Source organism: Equus przewalskii, chromosome 5 (assembly GCF_037783145.1).
Source record: "Equus przewalskii isolate Varuska chromosome 5, EquPr2, whole genome shotgun sequence".
Taxonomy (NCBI): domain Eukaryota; kingdom Metazoa; phylum Chordata; class Mammalia; order Perissodactyla; family Equidae; genus Equus; species Equus przewalskii.
This window is the reverse complement of record NC_091835.1, coordinates 64,346,164-64,371,963: the sequence shown is the minus strand read 5'-3', so window position 1 is coordinate 64,371,963 and position 25,800 is coordinate 64,346,164. Positions and strand designations below refer to the sequence as shown.

The 25,800-nt window shown below is 37.4% G+C and overlaps 1 long non-coding RNA gene across 2 annotated transcripts in view; it reads right to left on the bottom strand.

Moving 5' to 3' along the window:
* Positions 1 to 25,800, bottom strand: part of LOC139083557 (uncharacterized) — a 75,320-nt gene that overhangs the window by 5,669 nt on the left and 43,851 nt on the right. For both annotated transcript variants that reach the window (XR_011540388.1, XR_011540389.1), the window contains exons 2-3: positions 10,920 to 10,981; positions 8,073 to 8,135 (exon numbers count right to left, since the gene is read on the bottom strand). This is a non-coding gene — a long non-coding RNA (uncharacterized lncRNA). The remainder of the gene's footprint in view (positions 1 to 8,072; positions 8,136 to 10,919; positions 10,982 to 25,800) is intronic.

Here is a 25,800-nt window from a genome sequence, read left to right as displayed (position 1 = left end):
TTGCAGTGCAAAATTATGGCCACAAGTAAACACTTAGAAAAGCACTTCATTACACTGTCTATTCCTACAGCAGACCTGTGACGTTATTAGCACCACTATTTTATAGATGCATAAACTGAATTTCAGAAAAGTTCAATGACTTGTCCTCAATCCCACAACTCAAAAGTGGAAGAATCCGAATTCTAAGCTGTTTTCTTACTCATCCACTATAACACAATGGCTCATTTAAAAAATCGTTTCTTTCTTTTTCAATGTTTCTTGATTTGCTAGCCTCCCTCTCTTTAGCCTGCAGATGAGAGAATAGAATGCCAGAGGAATTCTAGAGGACAGGCACACATAAGAATGGCTTTTCTTAGATGTTTGGGAGAATCTGTGCAGAAGTACCTTAACAGTTGTGTGCACACATTCTTTGTTTAGTAGATGCTATTATCTTCCCAATGCACGGTCCTTGATAATCCACATTTGACTGATTATCTCTTGAACTCCTACTTGTCACAGCTGGACAAGTGGGTTGAAGCGAGAAGCAGCAGTCCATTTTCTGAAGATTCTTTTTTAACTGGTAAATCTCTCTGGGAGGACAGACATTATTTCCACCATGCTTTGGGTAGAACAAATTGGTAAATAGTGCTTTTCTCAGTTAGAGGGCTTAGTGCTACATTTTGCTCCATTTCCTTGTCATCCACATCCTCACCTGGACCCACCTCCTTTAACCTCAGTCTTGCCCAGTGCCAGAATTATCTTTTCAAACCATCAACTAATTTTTAAGAAAAAGGTACCAAAAACCACTTCAAATGTACACCAAAATAGAACAGTAAAATAAATTCCTATATCCATCATTCAGAATCAACAATTATCAAAATTATATGATGCTGCAATATATATTGTTTTTTTTACTGCTGAAATATGTTAAAGAATACCCAGGCTTTATATAATTTCACCCCTACATACTTCAGTATGGACTGAGGTCAAGCTGTCAAACATCATCAACACTTTCTAAGAAGTATGGACTTTATTCTGTAGGTTCATGATCTACCAGATTATTTCATAGACATCCCACAAATTTGGTGCTCAAATTTCTAACTCAACTGCACAAAATATAAATGAAATGAATCAATAGATTGTGTTCACCTCAATGTCTGGAAGAAAAAAATCTACATAATTTAAAAACTGGATCCATGAGTCAGATCCATTGCGTAATGGCTCAATTGGATGAAGAGGCAGGGAAATCCCGTTGGGATGGCTGCTTCTCCAGCTGACTGCTGCACAGCAGGATGCTCTGACCTCCTCCTTCCTCAGCCACGCCACCAGAATGACTGCCCACGGGAGCCCTACTCCCGCCTGCGCTGTTTCCACTCAGCTGTCCAGCAACAGGCTGCCTGCCACAATGAAGCCATTCTTTAAGACCAGCTATAGTCCCACCTGCTTGGTGAAGCCTTTCATAATTATGGTTCCCAGTTGGCTCTCTCTTCAGCACACAGTTCAGCCATTACTGTTTCACAAGTACATCTTGTCTTCTCAGGTAGACTGAAAGAACATCAAGCCTAGGAACTGTGTTTAGCCTTCTATCATGTAACTTATGGTGCCCAATAATGATGGCAGAGCGGATGCTCAATAAACATGTATTAAGGAGCAAATGAAGCTCAATCCGAGCTTTCATTTGGGCTGAAGTTTTTAATGTCAATTTTTCTGCTCAGAATCAAGTCATAAGAAGAGAGAGAGAGAAAAAACCCTACAGAGGTGTTTCCGTCTAAGAATGTAGATAAAAAGCAGGTTTGGCTTTCATCTATCCACTTGTTCAACCTGCCCTACAAGTCCTCTTAAATCCTGCCCAATCTGTTTTGCTTGGGCAACCTACAAATGCTTTTTTCTTTTTCTTCCCTTGCACAAATGACTAGGGCAATTGTCTGTTGTTGACACGTATTGTGGTATGACCACATGTTTAAGAATCATGAAACCCTACGTAAGAAATCAGTCCCCAACAACCTTTGCTGGAATCAGCAGGCTCATTCCTGCGGCAGCACCATGGTGCCACCAAGTGGACAGTTTTTGAACAGTTCAACCCATCGTGAAGTGGCAAATCATTTTGGAACTGGAGCATTTGTAGCAAGCTCCTTAAGCGAATTGCAGATTTTATACTCTGCCTTCTTATACCTTGGATGTTTGATAAATTCTAATAATTGCTTCCTTTACGTTTCTTGAAATTTTGTTCTCTTTAACTCCTACTGGTGATTTCTTTAAGAAAACTCCCAAGAGCATTTATGACATACGATAACACGGGTGCTTACCTTTTATTTCACTATATTTTGAGAAAAAATAAGTTCCTCATTATCTTTGGGTGAACTCTTAAAGGCTTAATTCTATTTCCTAGAGAGATCTACTTAAAGGGGAAGAAAGCTTGCTCATGCAGTATGCATGATGCCTGTGTGTCGTTTTGATGTTTGAGATTTTTTTGGAGTTAATCTCATAATCTAGTATTCAGAACAGCAAACAAATGGTGCTGGAACAATTGGGCATCCACATACAAAAAAATGAACCTCAACTCTTATCATGTAGCATAGACCAAAATTAACTTGAAATGGGTGCGATTATCACAAACATCCCGAGCCTCAGCTGACTGCCCAACTTGAGAAAATCCTTGAAGAAAGAAGACAACTGTCATACACCTTTCTCTCTCCTACTGGCCTGAGGCTAAAGATATCTTATCTGCATTTTCCTCAGTAAAGGCCCCCTACAATGAATTTTCTTTCTTTAAAAAAAAGTATTTGCTCAATTTAATATTTAATTTTTCTAAAAGTCTATCTTGGCTCTATATAATTTAGGTCAGTGTATATTTTTGTTCTATATGAGAGGATTGGAAACTTTTTGAATTTATATATCATAAATAACTCATAAAATGTAGGCGAGTGCACCGAACTAACAGCCAGGAGATCTGAGGTCTGATCCCAGCTCTGTTAGTAACGGCCAGCGCGGCCACATTCAAGACACTTCAGACTAGATCTCTTAGTTTCCACATTTGTTAGGTGGTTAGTGTCCTCCCTTTTCAGAGTTTGCATATTTATACGTTTTCTTTAATGGGCATGAGTTGTACTGTAATAAGGAAGTTGGGAGGATCTCTTAGGTTTTTTCCTGTCTTTTGTTGGATGTGTTCCATGATTGTGTGTATTTGCAAGTTAGGATCCTCACAATATGAACTCCTCATTTAAAGGCTGTCATTCTTTAGACTGATTCTGATGAATACTTATGGAAGATTTCTCAGAGCTATATATTTCTTTCAAATTTGCTAAATGCAAATTACAATAAATGTATTTCTATATTTTGGCCAAATTTCAAGTTTGTTTCAGCAAGAGTGTAAGCACTACATGCCCTAAATGTGCCATCTGAAAACACCACTACGGTTTTCCATAAAGCAGGAGGAAGATTAGCCTCAGTGTACTGTGTCTTGGGCCACCACGCCAGAGAATTACTGAGGATCTATGAGTGGCAAGTTACTGTAAGGAGGCATCAAAATGTAGTGGAGAAGCATTGGACAAGCAAGCAGAAGCCTTGGGTTTCAGCCTGAATCTTAGATGGTGACCTCTAAGCACCTGATTATGGAGAAAATCGCTTCATGTGTCTGAGCCTCTGTTTCCTTATCTGCAAAATGGTGATAATAAATCCTGCTGAACACATTTGGTTCTTCTAGGGTTCAAGGTACATCCTGAAAACTCGGAAAGGTAACTATATCTGTCATTTAGTAGGAAGAGCCTACGGAGGTTAGGAAGGTGGGGGATGCAGTAGAAGGATCAAGGATGATTTAGAACCAGAAACAAAACGCGATGCAGCCCCCTTGTGGTGCTGTCAGAACCATCAGCTCTTCCGTGTGCCCCTCTCCTTCCTGTGGGAATGAGGGGGACAGACATGACCTACCGTTCATGATCCATTTAGTGCAGATAAGAAGAAGGAAGAGTAGTTGGATGTCACCGTCTAAGGATCAACAGAACAATAGAAGAACGAGGGGAAGAAACAGGGCCGGAGAGGAGGGAGATGGAATTAACACTACACTATCACTTGTGGCAAGTCAGACACCCAGCGTATGCTATCCTTTTACGCACAGGGATGGCTTCTGGGTTCCCAGGGGTAGGAATAGAACCTTCAGTTGATGAATATAAAATAATCATTAAAAAAGTGAAACAACCAAAAAATGAGGAATGTTCTATTACAAAAAAAAGAGAGGAGGATTCTATTCTTAAAAATTGTCAATATCATAAAAGACAAAGAAAGGGTGTGGAAACATTCCAGATTAAAGGATGCTAAAGAGACCTGACAGCTACTTGCAATAGCTGATCTAGGCTGAATCCCATACTCGGGGAGGTGAAACGATGCTGTAAAATATTATTGGGTCAATTGATGACATTGGGATAGGGATGACAAACGAGATGAAAGTACTATACCAATGCCACATTTACTAAAGTTGAAAGCTATACTATTGTTATGTAAGCAAATACCTGTATTCTTAGGAAATACTGAAATATTTAGGGGTGATGGGCTATAATGCATGTAACATCTCCAACTGGTTCAGGAAAGAAAATTCAGCGACAGAGAGGGAGAGAGAAAAGAAAGAGGGAGCAAATGGGGTAAAACGTTACAAATAGATGATCTGGGTGAAAGGTATCAGGGTGTTCTTTGTTCTATTGTTATTTGGGCAACGTTTCTGTAAGTTTGAATTTATTTCCAAATAAAGATTTTAAAAGGAGAAAGAAATATTTTAAGGAGGACCTCTATTCATTAAACATTCTCATCATTATTTTTAGTTATTATAATAACATTTAACATCTGCATGGCTTCTAACCACTTACAAAATACTTTAACATATTTTATTTTATTTAACATATTTTATTTTATTTAATCTTCATTAAGAAAGCCTCATTTTACAAATAAGGAAACTGAGAATCAGAGACCTCTTGAGAGACATTGGCTAAATCATCTTTGTATTTTCCCAGGGAGGGAAGGAAAGAAGGAAGGCGGGGATAATGAACTGATAGGCCCCAAATCACAAACCTAGAGTTGTACAAGCAGGACTGAGACTCAGAGCTCAGAACCTTTTCACTGCTTTGCAGTTATCAAACACCATAAAACACACTCAAATCTTAGACCAGGATTAACCATTATTTAATTCCTCTTTGATGCTTCACAAGTCACATAATCCTACAGTGCTGTAGGCTAACTTTTATGTATGCCATTTATCATCCTGTAGCTGAGGGAAATAACAGTTGAAAAAAATGTTAATCAAATCCTGGAAGAATGAGACTATCCTGTAGTAACCCCCAACATATTGCTTTCAGCAGTGCTGCTATTTAACCTAATAAGATAAAATTATTTTATGTAGACATTTTACTTACACACGAGAAGGAAAGAGATGTTATCAAGATATCTATACTGCTTATTTTGGTGGCAAACCTTACCCCGAATATGAAATTTTGTGTTTTGTTATTTCGAGCACTTCCAACATTTTTATTTTTCATTTTCAGCATTTAAAGCAAAAATCCTAGATAGCTAAAGGAGTTTATTCTCACAGGTGAAGAAGAGACATGTTACCACCAGCAGAAATGGATTCTGGGAATTGGTAATTAATCCTCTTTGTTTTAATTGGTGCCAAGTATTCTTGGTTTCTTTTTGAAGTTCAAGAAGTTACACTAATTAAAAGCAATAGAAGCACATAGATGAAGAAACACAGGAGTGTTAAGAACAAGAATGAAATCCTAGACTGCTAATGCTGGGAAGGATTACCTGGTGGAAGTGGACCTATAGGGGTGATGAAGAAAGTCTGGTATCAGTGGCAGCCGTGGGAATAGATTACGACCAGGTTTACTTTCATGCCTGGGCCTTTAGTCAGCCTGTATTGACATATCTCGTATTATGTGAACAATGAATCTAATTCTGGATACTCATGTGTAGGGAGATGTGATACAGTAGGGAGACGAAAAAGGTGTCACTCGGGGAGGACAGCTGGCCATCTGACAAAGCCTGAAAGGTGATTAGACAACTGATTGTTGCTTATTAATCAACCTTCAATGGGCCGTCCTTTGGGACAAAGAGACATGGCTTATGACTTCTCAATTTGCATTCAGCTCTCCATCCCTTCTCTGATATGTTGTATTACCTTGTTCATCAGTAAATTAAAAATCAGATGTACTGTGATTCTTAATGCTTAACCAAAAGAAAATGTTTTAAGCAGTTATCCTCATACAGATTCCCATTTGCATAATTTATAGCAAGAGAACCTTCTCCTGTGAGTTATCCGTCCTCCGTGAGCGCTCAATTTTGTAGATGAGAACCTCATGCTAATATGAGCGGACAGGCCTATAGGCTTCATTTTAGGAAGAGCAAACTTACTCCTCAGTTCTTTATTCAGTAGATTTTTGTTGAGCACTACTGTATGTCATGGATTGAAAGTTCAAAGATGAATAAGGCCGACTCCCTGCTTTTATAATTGGGGAAATGGATAATTAAACAGATGGTCACAAAAAAATGATATGCACTAAGATAGGATAGGGTGAGCACGAGGTTCTATGGAAGAATTTGTGATAGGCACCACTTAACCCACTCTATGACAGACACTTAACCTGTTTGTGAATCAAGGAAGGTTCTGGGGAAGAAGATAGCTAAGCAGAGCATTGAAGGACACATAAAGGTTAGGCAGAATAAGGAACAGAAGGGAAGAAGGGAATTCCAGGCAGAGGGGCTAAAACATGCAAAGGTCAGGAGGCAAAAGAAAGCACGATTTGGGAGACTGCAAAAAGTCGGTATAGCTGGAGCTAAGGAAGGGTCAGATAATGAAGGTCCTCAAGAGAAATTCCAAGAAGTTTGGATTTTATACCGATGGTTTTAAGATAAAGTTGAAGGGTTTTAAATAGACATAATATGGTTGAGTGTACAGAGAACGGATTGACATGTAGGTGAGTCTGGAGGCAAGGATTCTAGCTGGGAGGCTACTGTGACAGTGCGAGCTGGGGAAGCATGATGGGCTGGAGAGCCACAGTGCAAATCGCCAACATGGCGCACCTTCCTACAGCTGTGTGGTGTGGATCGAAAGTTTGCTGAGAAAGAAGACATGGGGTGGAGGAATTTAGAACCCATCTGTGCTCTCTGCCCTTTTAAGAATTGTTAAATCATGTCATCTTCATTTTCAAAGAATCACACACTCAGAATAGTGTGGTCTAAATGATGTAATTTGATGGAAGAAAAAGTCGTGTTATTCAACACTGAAACACTGAGTACCAACAGATGGATGAAACAAGCTAGGGGCATTATCAGAGTTGTGAAATTTCACTAATAATTGTGATTATAACCTTTCATGTTCATTGTGAATTCTACATGGAGTATCTGCAAATATATACATTCAAAGTTTAGACATAAAAAATTGTTCCTTTATTAATTCTTAGTTTTAGAATCAAGAAGACTGTGCCATGTTCATTTTGGCAGATTCAGTGCCTCAAACAGGGATGGCCATACAGCAAGTGCTTAACAGGTGGTCGAAAGTCAAGAATTAAAAACACACTGACTAAAATTGATTTTCTAGGACCTTTGATGATTTTCATGAAAATTCTAAGAAATTTCTTTAATATCAAACAAATATTAATTGGAAGTAAAATAAATAAATACCATGTTCATTTGGGATAACGTAGCTTCGGATGTGTTTAATAAAATTTACAAAAAAGCTGTGGGAATTGTGTGGGCGTAACTGAGTGAGGACTTTGGTCTTTTGTAATTCTGAGCTATTTGAAATGAGAAGGGTTGAGTAGTTAAAAAAAATGGATGGGAGGAGCTGGGGGTTTAATGGCACCCCACAATTTTCTTCTCATGGCTGTGACTACAGAAAGAACATTTTCTAATTTCCTCGAATGCTCACAAAGATGATTCCAGACCAAGGACTGGGGGAGCCTTTGAAGGTAAGAGTTGGAAAAGCCTTATATGGATATGTAGACCTCAATTATGTCCAAATTAAAACACAAACTATAACACATATATTAATTTATATAATGATAAACTATAATTTATATAGTTTTAGTTTTAAGAAAAATCATATTACATACCTTTTAAATGTTAGTACTCCATTTTTCCTGGTCCTTTTGAGTGATGCTTTTATAACATAAAACCTTTATTTTTGCAAGAAAAACAAAACTTCACAGTGAGCGGAGTGCAAATTACACATCTATACCCTTAGACAACAACATAGTCATGAAATTATATTACACAAACCAAATTTCTTACTAAATGCACGCTGGTATTTCCTTTGGCATTTATTTCTTTGTATTTTAGTCATGTAGACAAGGACAAATATTCTCATGGAGACTCCTTACTAGATATTTAATGGAGATCAATCGCTGCTAACGATGTCTGCACTGCACCTTACACCCAGAACATTTGCCTTGAAGTCTGTTATTCCACAATGCCTTCTTTTTTTTTTTTGCTGTTATAGGATGTAATTTTGTTTAGTTTTAAATTTAAGTTTCATTCATCTAAGGAGCTCTTTTCCATTTTGTTTTTCTGTTGCCCATCCTATGCCTTAGTTTATTTAACAAGAGTTCTAAGTGGGGAAAATGGAGGATTTGGGTTTAAGAGGAGATCCTAGGTCTTGCATTTTCCTGTTGGTGGCAGCACTGCCTTTGCTTTCTGTGTCCAGTACAAGGAGGGCATGAATGGGACGCAGTCACTCCCGAATGGAGCATTTAGGAGACCTCTGAGGACCGAATGTTTTCAATCAATGAGATGAACAAAAATGAAACTATCATATTTGTACAGTAAAGCAACCTCATTCTAAGAAAACCAAATAAGTTAAATTTACAAAAACAAATTTTGATTTAGGGATGGTGTATTTACAAAAAACTGCAAAATCCTTCAAATAGTGAGATTTCTATTGAATTTAAATTTTGATACTGGCATTTAAAATTCTTACTTAGGCACACCACAGTAGAGCACACTGAGCCTTGTATGGTAATAGAAAGCTTTGCATTTTGTAGGCTTTTGCAGTTCTCAAAGCCTGTATTGCGCCTCATCTCATTTGCATCCTCTCCCAACTGTGTGCAATGTCCCCAGCAGAGTGACACAGCCTGTAACTTCTAATCCAGCACCACTTTCACAAAACTCCATTCCTAAAGGGGGTTTTTCGCTTGTTTGTTTTTTTTTTTTTGAAGGCATATGTCTATTGCAAATAACATATAATTGTTTGGGACACCAGTCCGTATTAAAATATTGTATTTAGTGCAGAATATCGCAATATGTCTTTTAAACTCTTAAATAATGGACATTTCGTATCACATTTAAAAATAACTTCCCTTTTATTTGAAAATGTTTTAAGCAAATCTATTATAGCTACATATGGTAAATTCAGGATAGATGCCAATCTTCTTAATAAGTTAATGAATATTTGATTGATATTTCAGCCTACATTCTGGAGTAATAATTTGACATTACTTCTCTCTATAATGAAAATTATTCACTCGTCAGTTTATGCCATGCCCAGTGATTTCTTTTGAGGAAATTATAAGCATGCCTTTGATCCAATAGTTTAAAGAAATATGCATAATACACAAGCAGAATAAGTAGAATTCTCCCAGCCCTTGGGTCCTTTCAAGCTATCTGCTCGTCAGTCCGTCCACCTGTCCAGGCTTCTCCTCTCCTCCAGCGTCCTATTTCACCTTGGCTACCCTGAGGTGCTGTCCCATTTTCCCAAACCACTCTCATCTCCAGGCTCCACCACCCACGATCAAACTTCTATTTCAATTGAGACTTTGCTAGCTGGTTGTTTAAAGAGTAGCAATTAAACCAATTCATACCAATAGGTGCAGTAATCTTTATAAGGGTACATTTTAGAAGAATAAGTTTTTAAGCCAAAAAATGAAGCTATAATAACAGAATTCCACACCAGTAAAGATGTGTTTGAGCCAGGGATCTTCCAGGTACTTATTAAGTGGAAGTCTATTTCTCATTCTAATTCTATCTAGATCTTTCGAAAAATGAGAAAGCGTTTATTGGGCTAAAAGCTAACAATTTACTTATGAACTGGTGCCATGCTTGGTCAAGCTCTGCTTGTGTCTGACAGCCTTGTAAATGGTTAAGCTGCCATGTATTTTACTCAAGAGAATCTCAGTAATTTAATTTATCACCTTCCTTCTCTGATATGAATGAAGGAGGTGATTAATGTGGAATTTGCACCAGAGAGATATGAAGGGCGGTTTCTGTCTTCTGCCGGCTGCGTGGCCTTGGGCAAGTTACAGAACCTTTCCGAGCCGCAGCTTTCATATTAACCTTATGGTTTTGATGTGTGTGATTCCTGCACAGGGAAAATCATTAATATTCCCAAATATGTATATAACTTTAAAGCAATTTGGATCAGAGTCTCATTGTTGCTATTGTTGTTGTTTTTAGCTGGTCAAAATAATTCTAAAGTTAATATGGAAGAAAAAGTGCACAAATGTTGTCAAGAAATTTATGAGAAAACACCCAAATAGCAAAGGGGAACCAGATATTAAAACTTCCAATATGGCCTATTTTTATTTTACAATAAAAATAATACGAATATTGGCTCAAGAATGAACAAATTGATGAATGAAACAGAACAGAGAACACAGAAACCAATTCAAGTATTTTTTTTTTTTTTTTTGAGGAAGATATGCCCTGAGCTAACATCTGCCACCAATCCTCCTCTTTTTGCTGAGGAAGACTGGCTCTCAGCTAACATCTGTGCCCATCTTCCTCTACTTTATATGTGGGACGCCTACCACAGCATGGCTTGCTAAGTGGTGCCATGTCCACACCTGGGATCCAAACTAGCGAACCCCAGGCCGCTGAAGCGGAACATGTGCACTTAACCGCTGAGCCACCAGGCCAGCCTCACAAGTATTCTTTAAAACAAGAATGTAGGATGTGGTGATACTTACATTTCAATTTAGCGAGAAAAAGAATCACCTTACACACAGTGTTAAAGGAATGGAACATTCACCTGGAAGGAAGAAAAACAGAGTTGTAACTTACAACAAATACAAAGAGGATATTAGAGTATAATGAAGGAGACTGCTAATCTTGGGGGTAGGGGTATTCGCGGGCAAGACAGAAAAATCCACAAATCATAAAAAAAATGAACAAATTTGATTACACAAAAACCTAAAATTTCTGAATGGGAAAAAACACCATTACAAAGTTGAAAACCAAATAACAGACTGAAAAAGAATATTTGCAGAACATAGGACAAGGTGTTAATTTCCCTTATACACAATGAGTCCTGTGAATGGTTCAAAGAGAAGAAACATATCACAAAAACAGGTACACGAGATGATCTAGCAATTGTCAGATGAGGGACACCAATAGCCAATAAACATTTGAAAAGATGCTGTACCTCAGAGGTGGTAAGGGACAAGTATATTAAAGAAACAAAGAGATACTTTTCATGTGTCAGAGAGACAGAAATTTTAAAAAACTGATCAAATCTACTTTGGTAAAAATGTGGGAAAAATTGATACTTCTTGGGCACTACTGGTGAATGTATGAACTGCTAAAACATTTTTGAAAGTCATCTGGTAATATTAAATTTAAATGTGCATATCTTTGACCTAGAAATGCCACTTCTAGGAATCTAACTTACATAAATAAAAGCACGAGTTGTGAGGAAAAAGCTGACTGAAATTGCATATTGCTGCATTTGAAAAGGGGATATACCAAAATCCCGCAAATGCTCTGAATATCCACCAATAGAACAAGTATTGAATAGATTATTTATTTATACTAGAGAATATTAGGCATTCACATAGGTCTATACTCATTGATTTAGAAAAATATCCATGATACATTGTGAAGTGGAAAAAGCAAGGAGCTAAACAATATGTATAATACAATTGAATTTTTATAAAAAGACTCTGTGTTTAAACATAAAACTATGTAATATGTGGTGTGATTTTGTGTGTGTGTGTGTGTGTGTGTGTGTGTGTAGGCAGAGAAAGACTTATGGAAGGATACATCCCAAAATGTTAGCAGAAGAATGGGATTGCATCAGGGGAGGAGACCATTAACTTTTTTTTTTTTTTTTTTGGTCAGGAAGATTGGCCCTGAGCTAACATCTGCTGCCAATCCTCTTTTTGCTTGAGGAAGATTGTTGCTGAGCTAACATCTGTGCCAATGTTTCTCTATGTTTTGTATGTGGGATGCCACCAGATACAGTGGTGTGTAGGTCTGAACCCAGGATCTGAATCTGAGAACCCTGGGCTGCCAGAGCACAGCGTGAGAACTTAACCACTATGCCACCTGGTCAGTCACGACCATTAACTTTTTCTACCTCCACACTGCTTGAATTATTACACAAAGCCTTCATTACGCTTGTGGGTTGAATTGCACCCATCTCCCATTTGTATGTCGACATCCTAGCCCCCAGAACCTCAGAATGTGACCTTACTTGGAATTAGTTGCAGATGTAATTAGTTAAGCTAAGATGAGATCATACTGGAATAAGAGTCCTTATAAAAAGGAGGAATTTAGACACAGAGACAGACATGTGTGGAAGGAAGATGAGGTGAGGAGACACAGGGAGAAGATGGCCATGTACGAGCCAAGGAGAGAGGCCTGGAACAGCTCCTTCCCTCCCAGCCCTCAGAAAGAGCCAACCCAGCCCTCAGAAAGAGCCAACCACTGCTGTCAACACCTTGATCCCAGACTTCTAGCCTCCAGAATTGTCAGACAACAAATTCATGTTACACCACCCAATTTGCAGTACCTTGCTATGGCAGCCCTAACAAGTGAATACAATTACTATTGAAGTTAGAAATCAATAAAGTATTTTCAAAAAAGGTGAGGAATGAAAAGAGCTGTGTTTTGTAAGTTTATGCATTCAAAAAACATTTATGAAATATCTATAATGTGCTAGATTATTTTATTAATTTACTTAACCTTTACTTTTACTTAATCTTCCAGAGGTGCCATAGGACAAGAGTGTCCACGTTTTACAGAAGTTCAGTAGCTTTTGCAGTGTCGCACAGTGACTCAGTTGCGGGGTAGGAATCCGGCTGACTTGAGCCCCTGTGCTGTAGCCGCTTTTCTGTGCTGAATCCAGTGTGAGAGCTTGATCTCTTCATTGTCCATTTTGAATCTTTAGTGAACATTCAGGAGAAAGTTAGTTCCTCCCTACCCCCGCCCCCATGGCTATAATGTCAACATGAGGCACAGAATAAAAATGCCAGAAGCACATCACCCATCACATATGACACCAAAGTGGAATGATTTTATGGAATCTCCTTTTATTTTTTCACTTGGAAGGGAAAGACAGTGAACAATGGTTATAGCCTTTTCTTGGTTGTTCTCAACATTTCATGTTCATTTTTATCTTGCCAGTTGTCTAAGCTGGAGAGCTAAAAGATAGGAAGATGGAAGAAAGGAATAGTTCTGAAGTCATATGACTTAATCATAGGTGGTTTGGCTCCAGGAAATACATCAGAGTTTTATCAAGGATGAGTCCAACAGAAAATACCCGTGACCTTGTGATACAGACGTTATACTTTCCAAATATTCTAGTGTAGGGCAGAAGGTTTCTTTGTTGCTCTAATTACTTGGAAAGGGCATTCTGATTACCTTCTCTATTCTAGTGATGACAAGCATATTGGATGTTTATTATTTTATGCTATCATTTATGGCTAAACTCTTATTCATCCTTAACTTTCAGCTCAATTACCACTTTTTATTATACTGTCTCAGGTCAATTTGTTACACCCTCCTCTTTGCACCAGTAACACATTTTTACATACAGAATATATAATGTATTCTTAGCAGCATGTATTCACTTGTATTATATATGTATCAGAATCTCTCGCTAAATTGTAAATTTGTTAGGGTTTGAGACCTATGTTCTCAATGTTCATTAGCATCTCAGGACCTGGCATATAATAAGTGACTAAGAGAGCAGAGAGAATTACAGGTACAGGGTGGGTTAGGAATGGGATGGCAGAAAAGCACCTTCCTCCTCTGAACCCAAGACCACCTCATCATTCATCTTTGATACATGTACCACACCTCCAGTTGGCATGCTCACAACTCTGTGGTTTGCGGGCCATTCCCTCCTCCAAATGTACTCTCTTCTTCCCATCCTTCTTCTGTCTCCTCTCTCCTTGGCAAAATACAGTTCGTAGCAGTAGTAAAGGTACCATTATTAGTAGACGTAATGGCTAACATTTATAGAGCATTTATCGTGTCAGTATAATTCACATAAGTGTAGCTACGTGTATTTACATATACCAAATAATTTAGTCCTTAAAACAAATCTCTTAGATATTGTAGTATTATTAGCCCCACTTAATAGATGATAAAACTAAAGTACAAAGAGATTAATTTGCCCGAGCTCACATAGCTCATAACTGGTAGAGCTATAATTCAACCCAGGCAATCTGGTTCCAGAGCCTGTGTTCTAAATCACTATGTCTTCTTAACCAAGGAAATCAAACCTGTAATTGATAGTGTGGTAGAAAAAGGGAATAATTAAAAGATTATAGATATATATAGTATCTATATTTAATTATTTTAAATTAAAACATATAAATGTCACATTTAGTTGTCAAACTTTAGCGTAGGGCCAAGGCTTTTTCTTTGAGATAGTGTCTGCTGATTGAAGTTTCTTATAGTTCATCTTGCATTATCTTTGTCCTTTTTGCATTATTCTACAATCTCTAGTTTTGATTTCATTAAAGAGGAAGAGAAACTTAAGGGCACTTGCAAAGTAATCTGCGTGCAAAATTTATCTAGATGTTTACAATTTTCTTCCAGTTATTTGTAAGTGTCTTACTCACACCTAATGCAACAAAAATTTCAATTTTTTTATAGTGACTAATTTATGGAGCCTTTCCAAAGCATTCATTTTTACAGATCAACACTTCTCTTCCTTTTCATGCTGAAAGAATTGGTTTACATAATATTTAATTTGACTGAGTAATTACAATAAGTACAATGGGCATAAACACTGGGGAATCAATGCTTCTGACCCTTTAAAAAATTTACTATTTATTTATAGTTTTATTAAAATTTTTTATTGAACATTGGTTTATAGCATTATATAAATTACAGCTGTACATCGTTATATTTTGATTTCTGTGTAGACTAAGTCATGTTCACCACCCAAAGTCTAACTGCCATCAATTACCATATACATGTGTCTTTTTACCCCTCCCCCATTCCCTTCTGGTAACCATCGATCTATTCTCTATGTCTATGCATTTGTTTGCTGTTGTTGTTTTATCTTTCACTATGAGTGAAATCACATGGTATTTGGCTGTCTTCATCTGACTTATTTTGCTTAGCATAACGGCCTCAAGATCCATCTACGTTGTAGCAAATGGAAAGACTTCATCTTTTTCATGGCCTAGTAGTATTCCTCTGTATATATTATACCGTATTTATCCATTCATCTGTTGATGGGCACTTAGGTTGTTTCTAAGTCTTGGCTATTGTGAATAATGCAGTAATGAATATAAGGGTGCATATATCTTTTTGAATTAGTGTTTTCCTGTTCTTTGGATAAACACTCAGAAGTGGAATAGCTAGATCATATGGTAGATCTATTCTTAAGTTTTTGAGGAACCTCCATACTGTTTTCCATAGTGGGTGCACCAGTTTGCAGTCCCGCCAGCAGTGTACGAGGGTTCCCTTCTCTCCACATCCTCTCCAACACTTGTTATTTCTTGTCTTCTTCATAATAGCCCTTCTGGCTGGTGCGAGGTGATGTCTCATTGTACTTTTGAGTTGCATTTCCCTAATAATTACAGATGTTGAACATCTTTTCATGCACCTGTTCACCATCTGTATATCTGACTCTTGATAAGCACACAAGTCATCAGGTGAGAGGGGAAGCCTGGGCACTCCAGAAGGCAGTTACTATAACTAGCAACCAGTAGCCGTGGTTATCAGGCAGTATATTTACAGGGGGAATGGGAGTGTGGTCAATCTGCTGTTAACTGGAGTTGATTCAGCAAGTGCTAATGCATTTTGTGCCCTCTGAGGTCTCACTCAGCAATCCCCTCCACAGCAAGCCTTCTCTGGCTATCTCCCCACCTGACGCAGAGGTAATTTCTTCCTCTTCTATGACTCTACTGTATATTGTCTATGTTTCTATTATGTACTTATAATTTTGAAATGTAGGGGTTTTTTCAATTTTTTATTGTGATAAAATACACATAGCACAAATTTACCATTTTAATCATTTTTAAGTGTACAGTTCAGTGGCCTTAAATACATTCACGTTATTGTGCAATCATCACCATCCATCTCTGGAACTCTTCATCTTGCAAAACTGAAACTCTGTAGCCATTAAACAATAACTCTCCATTTCTGCTTCCCCTAGCCCCTGGCAACCACCATTCTATTTGTTTCTATATGATTTTGACTATTCTCGGTACCTCATATAAGTGGAATCACACTATGTTAGTTTTTTTTGTGGTTGGCTTATTTCACTTAGCATAATGTCCTCACGTTCTTCCATGTTATAGCATGTAGCAGAATGTCCTTCCTTTTTGAGGCTGAGTAATATTTCATTGTATGTATATAACACAGTTTGCTTATCCATTCATCTGTCCAGGGACATTTGGTTGCTTCTACATTTTAGATGTTGTGAATAATGCTGCTATGAACATGGATGTACAACTATCTCTTTGAGATCCTTCTTTCAATTCTTTTGGGTATTAAATGTAGTGTTTTTTTAATTAAAGGTAGCTCTTCTCCACTAGAATGGGAATTAAATTTTACATCTTTAGCGGAGAGCACATTTCCTGACACACAGCAATTTAATAAAGGCTTGTTAAATAAAACATACTCCACAGATAACTGGAGGTTTTATCAAAGAAAGACCAGCGCTATGATTACTAATTGTATGCATCTGTACTCTGAGAATTACTCAAACCTGAAGTAAAGCTGCTTTGTGAACTTTACATAATTTTTGTCCTAAAACATTTTAATTCTATGATGATTTCCTTTCCTCCTTTCTCTCTTTTTCCATAGGTAATTGTACACAGAACTGTAGAAAAACAACCTCAAACTATGAGGTTGATTTCATTTTTTTAACTGCAGATTCCTATATTTAAATTCCAGGTGGCAGAATTTTCCTAGGAAATCACAAATCACTATTAATTCTTGATGTCTCTTTATAAAGGAGTTTAAGTCTTCAGAATAAAACATGAAACCTCATATTTTCACTTGGCGTCTGACGCAGACGTTTTGGATAGCTACTGAATGTTTACAGCAGCTAACTGATCTTGCTGCCATTAAAAGATTCAATTTCCAACAGCTTAAAAGATTGTAAGAAACTGCTGAAGGGAGAGCATATATTTAAAGTTTTTAAAAAAAAGAAAAAAAGAAATGCTTTGAAGCCACTGGCATAGGCACACCACAAACAATTTAGTGAAGAAACATTTCAATGGGGAAAAGGAACCAAATTTTGATGAGGTTGATCACAGTTGGGGCTGTTTCAGCTAGTGACGTCTATGTCATTAACAACCCGCTTAACGGGATGAGTCCCACAGTTTTTTCTCCTTCATGGCAATTATAAGGAAACTATATATTTTTGGCTTCAGTCATGATACATTAACTTAATTTTTACAATGACTTCCTTTAGGTACTTTTTTTTTTTTTTTTACAAGGGACGGTTTGAGAGAAAGGGAATGAAAAAGGATAAGATAAAAAAAAAACTCAAAAAAGCCCAGGAAATAACATAGCCTTGTACTTATGAGAATTCTTCCCTAAGAAAACCATTTTTTGGTGTGCATTTAGATTGTAGTTGTTGTGACAATTATTTTTCCATTTTAGTTTTACTGGGATGGGACAATATCTGTATCTTTGTAACTTGACATTTTATTATTTAGCAAAGGATATTACCAAGTAAACACATTTGTAAGGGGGAGGGTCTGGTTTTGGTAAGGTGTGTATGACCTCAGTCAGGGAAACAAACTGATGGGACCATGGAGGTGACCAAGGCCTTCAGGGGCTCCCTCAGGTTCTCACTACAGAACACCCAAGAGGATAGTCTGCAAAGAGTCTTAATTTCTCTGCTCTCAAACTCAAATCCTATCAGAAGATTCCCTTAGCTTTCATTGTAAATACGCAAATCTGGAGAACAGTTGTATTTTATGGTATTTGTCAAAAATATCCCTGAGCAACAGCAAATTGGGTAATTTTTCTGGATTCCTTGTGTTACCTTCTTTCTAGCCAATGCTCCCATTCCCGCCCCCTAAACACCTGCACACACTGCCCAACAGTGACCGGAGAGGAAAGAGGAAAGGAGCATTTGTTTACAGAGCTTACATTCTAGTTGGGAGACAGGCAATAATAAATCAATACATGACACATGTCAGGTAGGAGGAAGTACTCTGAAGAAAATTAGATCTGGAATAGGGTCTAGAGGATGGTAAAGGCACATGGGTGTATAAATGGGCATTCAGGTGTGCATGCAGGCGTGTGTGTGTGCATGTGTGTGCATGTGTGTATTTGTGTGTTGGGAGTGTCTAATAAGGTGATATTTGAATCAAAACTGAAAGAATTAGAGGAGCGAGCTTTGTAATACCAACTTTAGGTTCGGGCAAGAGGGCAGCTTCCCTCTTGGGTTCTGCTCATTAGAGGGACCTACATATCACAACACACAAAAACAAATTTATTAAAGAATACATGGAAGCTTCAGTCACCCGGGGTCTGGCACTCAGTGCTGCCACAGCATAACTAATGACCCTAAACACCGCTTCTTGTGAGTACAATGGCTCAGCCCCCAGGGAAACTTCTGTCAAAAACTCTTGTGCTGTGACCTCAAAACAAAAGGCCTAATGCCGTGAGGGTGGGTAAGCTGTGCTGCTCTTGGTGTTGGAGAGGATACGAGTAAGAGAGGTGCCAAGATAAGAGAGATATTAATTGAATTGTCAAATTCCTCCAACCAGAAAGGAATAGATTCTTGCATAATGAAAAATTATTTCCCATTAGTGCTAAATGTCCATTTACTTCCTTCTCCTCCTGTTTTGATTTCTGGTTTTGGAGATACAAATTAATTTTATTTTTCACATTGACAATTAGATGGACATGGAACACTAAAATTGTGGATCATTTTATATGTATAAAAATATTTAGTACAATTTAAGTAAATTTTCCAAAAAGAAATAAAATTTCATCTTTGTTTAAACAATTATATTAACATTTTGATATTCATTAGTTATATTTATATTTTATCTTTTAATTTTAATACCTAATTTTGAAATCTTTACTATAACTTCTTTGAAAAACTGAAAAATAATTTTAATTTTTTTACTTTAATTTTTAACTTTTTCATTAGAATATATTCAAATCGTATGCATTTTAAATACAATTACATTTTATTTTTAATCCTTTAGATCAATATTGTCAACAAAATACATTATGTAAAAATCTTGATTATAAAAATTGTGATTTTGCTGAAATGAGAGTAAGAAAAATGTTTAATGGATTAAGACACAAAATAACTTATGAATTATGTATTTTACTACTCATTTAGGCATTGCTGTTCCATCAACGAAACATCCAGACACACAAAAAAATTAAGTTTAATAATCTTTGATATTTTGTCAACTATATCATATAATAACCGTAGCTTTACAATTAGAAAAAATTGTGACCACGAGAGTCTATTTGTCAAGGCAAGAGGATAGAGTACACTTTATCTGGGAGTTTGTTGTCTTGCTTTATCATCTGAAACATAAGATATAGAGTGTCTATTTTCACTTTTCCCTGGGCCCTTGAAATGTGAGGTTCAGGTCTAGAACTCTGCTAAGATCTGAGGAAAGAACATTCTGGGCTAAGGGAAGAGCAGGCGCAAAGGCCTTAATGTGAAAACAAGAGTGGCATCTTTGAGGATCAGCAACAAAACCAGTTTCAGCTGGAATGAGTGAGCAAAAGGTGGAGCAGGGGAAACAAGAGAGAGGTAGGCAGGGACCAAATAATCTGGGTGCACCATTGTAAGAAATTTGGATTTTAGTTTAAGCCTGATAGGAAGCCTTTTGAGAACACATGGCCATTCCAAAATTTTTTAAAAAAAAATTTTTAATCACTCAGACTACTGTGGAGGAGCGGTACTGGAAACAGGAGGAGAGCCAGTGGTCTATTACAATAGCTCAGACAAACAATGATGCTGGCTTGAACTAGGAGATAGTGGGCGAGGTGGTGAGAGGTCACTGGCATTGGGATTTATTTTGAAATTAGAGTCAACAGGATTTGCTGATGAGCTGACTGTGGAATGTGAAGGCAAGAGGGAAGTCATGGTTCTCTCAAAGGTTAGTGAGTTGCTAAGATGGGAAGATGCGAGAAACTAGGTTTGGAGAAGAAAATCAAGAATATTTTCTTACAATAAATTTGAAACAGACAACCGAATGTCGATGTCTAGCGGGCAGCTGCACATCTGAGTTTAGAGCTCAAGAGAGAAGTCAGGCATGCTGGACAATCAGCACTGGGACTCAACAGCTGAAGATACAATTTAAAGTCTTGGAATGGATGCAATTGTCTAGGGAATGGATACAGATAGAGATGAGGATGGAGTCTTTCAAAATTTAAAAGTTGGGAAGAGGAGGAGGAGTCTCCATTACATGTTACCCTCTGCAGGAAGCCTTCTCCGACCATTGAAGCTAAGTTTTACCCCTTCTAGTTGACCCCAAACACTCTGAATTACTGACACCCATTAGTAACTCTTATGACATTGTATTGCAATCCCCTATTGCTCATCAACCTCCAAAGTGTGAGCTTTTAGCAGAGAGAATTCTTGTCTTGTGTGCTCTTGATCCCAGCGCCTTGTGTAGTGTCTAGCGCCTATTAGTGCTCAATAAATATTTATTAAATAAACGAATTGTTTTAACATTTGTAAGAAAATTTGGGGATATTTAATAATTTTTATAATTAAAGGCATCAAAAAAGTATTCTTTTTTAAAAAGCCCCTAATTTTATTATTTTCTAATAACATAGTAATTTTTCCAATTAAAGCATCTCTTATTTTACTTTAGATAAATATATTTATCTAAATATATTTAGATAAGCAAAGTATTCAAAAAATTCATCATCTCAGGTATCGATGTTCATGATAGGAATACTCAATATTGTCAAGATGTCACTTTTTCCCAACTTGATCTATTGATTCAATGCAATCCCAATCAAAATCTCAGCAAGTTATTTTGTAGACATTAACAAACTGATTCTAAAGTTTATGTGGAGAGGCAAAAGAACCAGAATAGACAACACAATATTGAAGGAGAAGAACACAGTTGGAGGACTGATGCTACCTCACTTCAAGACTTACTACTTGATCCCCAAAAGCTATAGTAATCAAGACAATGTGGTATTGGCAAAAGAATGGACAAACAGATCAATGGAACATAATGAGAGCCCAGAAATAGATCCACATACATACAGTCAACTGATATTTGATGAGGAGCAAAGGCAATATAATGGAGAAAAAATAGTCTTTTCAAGAAATGTGCTAAAACAACTGGATATTCACATGCAAAAATATGAATCTAGACACAGATCTTACAACCTTCACAAAAATTAACTCAAAATGGATCGTATAATAAAATGCAAAGTGCAAAACTATAAAACTCCTGGAGGATAACAGAGGGGAAAATTTAGATGGCCTTGAGCAAGATGATGACTTTTTAGAAACAACACCAAAGTCATGATCCATGAAAGAAATAATTGATAAGCTGGACTGTAGTAAAATTAAAAATTTCTGCTCTGTGAAAAATACTGTCAAGAGAATGAAGTCAAGCCACAGAGTGGTAGAAAAAGTTTGTAAAAGACATATCAGATAAAGGACTGTTATCCAAAATATACAAAGAACTCTTAAAACTCAACAATAAGAAAGGAAACAATCCAATTAAAAAATAGGCAGAAGACCTAAATAGACACCTCACCAAAGATGATACATAGATGGCAAATAAGCATATGAGAAGATGCCCAACATCATATGTCATTAGACAAATGCAAATTAAAACTATAATGTGGTACCACTACACACCTATTAGAATGGTGAAAAGCCAAAACACTGACAACACCAAATGCTGGTGAGGATGTAGAGCAACAGGAACTCTCATTCATTGCTGGTGGAAATGCAAAATGTCACAGCCACTTCGCGAGACAGTTTGGCGGTTTCATATAAAACTAGATATACTCTTACAATATGATACAATGATTGCATTCTCTGGTATTTATCCAAATTTATACTCACACAGAAGCCTGCCCATGGATGTTTATAGGAGCTTTATTCATAATCGCCAAAGCCTGGACGTAGCCAAGATGTTCTACAGTAGTTGACTGGATAAACTGTGGTACATCCAGATAATGGAATATTAGTCAGTCCTAAACAGGAATGAGCTATCAAGTCATGAAAAGACACGGAAGAAACTTAAATGTGTATTACTAAGTGAAAGAAGCCAACCTGAAAAGGCTACATACTGTATGATTGAACTATATAACATCCTGGAAAAAGCAAACTGTGGAGACAGTAAAAAGATCAGTGGTTTCCAGGGGTTAACGGGGAAGGAGAGATGAATAGGCAGAACACAGAGGATTTTAGGGGTAGTGAAATATCTGTATGATACTATAATGGTGGATACATGTCATTATACATACACTTGTTAAAACCCATAGAATGTACACCACCAAGAGTGAACCTTAATGTAAACTATGGACTTTGGGTGTGAAGGATGTGTCAATGTAGGTTCATCGATTGTAACAAGTGTACCACTCTGGTGTGGGATGTTGACAGTAGGGGGTGTTGTGTGTCGGGGGGAAGAAGAGAATATCCGGGAACTCTGTACTTTCTACTTACTTTTGCTGTGTACCTAGAACTCCTTTAAAAAATAAAGTTTATTTAAAAAAAATCATTTTGGGTATCAGTGTCCCTCACTTCCTAATGTTCAGTGTCTTGAAAATCATTCCTTCAAATCTATGTATGTATACCTACAGATATGGTGGGAGGGTAAATCTAGTCCCTGGTACTCCATCTTGGCTGGAAGTGGAAGTACCTCTTTCCTAACATCTGTGTTGGTCTTACTTCTAAAATTCTATCAGAAGAAATGAATTACACACTTATTTTTAAAAACTACACCTTGGTATGTTTAAGCCAGGGAGGATAAATATAAATTCCTTTAAGAATGCTAATTTTAGGGAAACATGTAGAAACAGTACACTAATAGGCATCTCTAGGCGTTATGCCCAATTTCGTACGAGGCAGTCTTCAGTATCACCCCACTCTCTCAGGTGGTGCATTACGTGGCCTCCTCGTGCATTCCTTGGGGCCTCGAGAATCTCCAGAATTCCTTTCACATCCTACTTTACTCAGGTCTGTACTCTTTTTTGGTTCAGACAATCTACTCTAGACTGTGTCCTGCTCTTGGCTAATACATACTGGAGAGAGAATGGATATTGTTTGGTAAACGCATTGTGCCTGCATTTTAGTGGGCCTTCTATAAAGGATGTTCCAAAGCACAGCAACCACTCCAGTGATAGAAATTCTAGGTACTCTGGCAGGCTAGTGGAAGTGATATTTTTAGGCAGGTCAGAGTTTTGATGTTCCTGTATCATGCACATTTGGCTGGCTCCTAGTGTCCATTCTTTAGGGTCAACCTCATCGATAGACGCTTTTGGGTTTTTAAAAAAATTAATAACAATTAACTGGTTTCAACTTCTAAATTTCTCCACATTTCCTTTAAAAATAGCAACAGGTAAAAGCAAGTGATTATGGGGGCCAGCCTGGAGATGGAGCAGTTAAGTTCAGCGCACTCTGCTTCAGTGGGCTGGGTTCTCGGGTTCAGATCCTGGGCATGGATGTACACCATTTGTCAAGCCATGCTGTGGTGGTGACCCACATACAAAATAGAGGAGGATGGGCACAGATGTTATCTCAGGGCCACTCTTCCTCAAGCAAAAAGAGGAGGATTGGCAACAGGTGTTAGCTCAGGGCCAATATTCCTCAACAACAACAACAACAACAACAACAACAAAAGTAAATGATTATGTCATTCTTTCCATCCCCATTAGTCAAAGAGAATAGTCAAAGAGAAATGATGGCAGTTAACCACGGAACTTAAAGAGTCCAGGAGCATTTTTTCATTTGTAAATGTCCTTGCTTTATGTACTTGAACACTGAAACTAGTTATCTGAAACCCATGAGGTTTTTCATCTATTTGAACCTTTTCTAATTTTAAAAATATGAAAGTGACATTCAAGTAACGCCTGAAAATTAGTGGAAGGGGCAGACTACTGGAAATCAAAACAATAAGGAAAAGTGAAATGGAGAGTCAGCAGTGAATAATCTGCTGAAAATTCACGATAGCATATCTTGAATTTCGCTAATTTGTTCACTAATTTGATAATATATTGTCTGAGCTTCCTGAATAAATGCAACTTTCCATTTTTGTGATAATCAAGTCATGGAAAAAAGAGGAGTTAGTCAGGAATGAATAACATTTCTTATATATAGCAATCAGGTTTGAGGTGTGTAGACAATACTGCAGCTTTGTCTTTGGTGTTGGGAATAGAAACATAAAACAAGTAGAGAGAGAGTCCTTGTCCTCAAATAATTTATAACCTACTTGAGTCAATTCCAAAGAAAAGTATCTAACCCAGCAGAAAATAAAAACATCGAAGCTGTACAAGCACACAACTAGTTTTACTGGCTCACGCCCTCAGATCTTCCCATCCTTATCCAGAGGAGAGGATGACGATGCTTTTAACGTTAACTTACGAACAACACCTCAGAATGCAACGCTTTCAGATCCCAAGACTGAGGCTTTCATTGTGTCACTTGAACTGAAGTTCACTGTAATAAGAGACTAGGCTCACTGTGATGAGCCAACAACGACACGGATGAAGGAGTCTGGCAAAAGAGTCCTATATTTACACAAGTGGTTCTGCTTCATGACATCAGTGTGGTTATGTTTTACTCATTTCAAAGCAAGGGATGCTATGCTAAAGAAACCAGACCATTAGAGGAGAAAAATCTTTGTTTCATTTAAGAAATACATTTAAGTATATGAACAATATAATCCACGTGAAGAGTACAATGCATTTCCATTATATGAGTATTAGATGCTGATAGTATCCTGATTATTTCTAAGGGCAAGAGATTTTCATATCTAAAAATAACTGTAGGCAGTCACTGTAGTTGCATAACTTTCCATTCTAATTTATTATTTGCTGTTGGAAGGCAAATTTATCTATTGTAACCTAAAGATGTGTTACAGGGTTATTTCATACATGGCAGATTTTCAAAGTCCTGCCATGATGACACTGATATAGTGCCACTACTCTGTTATAAGCTTTGTATATTATTTAAGTGTAACAAATACTTCATTCATTGCTTGCCCGAAACTTGCATTTGGTGACATTCTGGCTGCTGTGTTAATATCAGGTCTATTAAGCTGGACCTCATGGCCCATTACCCTTTCTTTAGATTTGACCCCATGAAGTTTAGGGGTCTTGAGCACAGTGTGAAAAAGCAAAGGGTTTCACTCTCACCCAAGGAGCTCATTAGGACTTTATAGAAACACAATAAATACTCACACAGTACTAACATTTGCACTGAGGGATGCTCACCAGACACACAGCCTGGTGTCAGAAGGTGTCCATTGTTCCCTTTATCCTGGCCTGCACACTGATTTAGCCCGCCAACTAAAGAGAGTGCTCATTTGTAATCTGGCATCTTTTTATTTGCAGGAAAGATTCACTTACTGGTATCCTCGCTTTGTGGGAATTTTTTTTCCACTTTTCTGTGTCTTGATCCATTTTTTAATGCTTCCA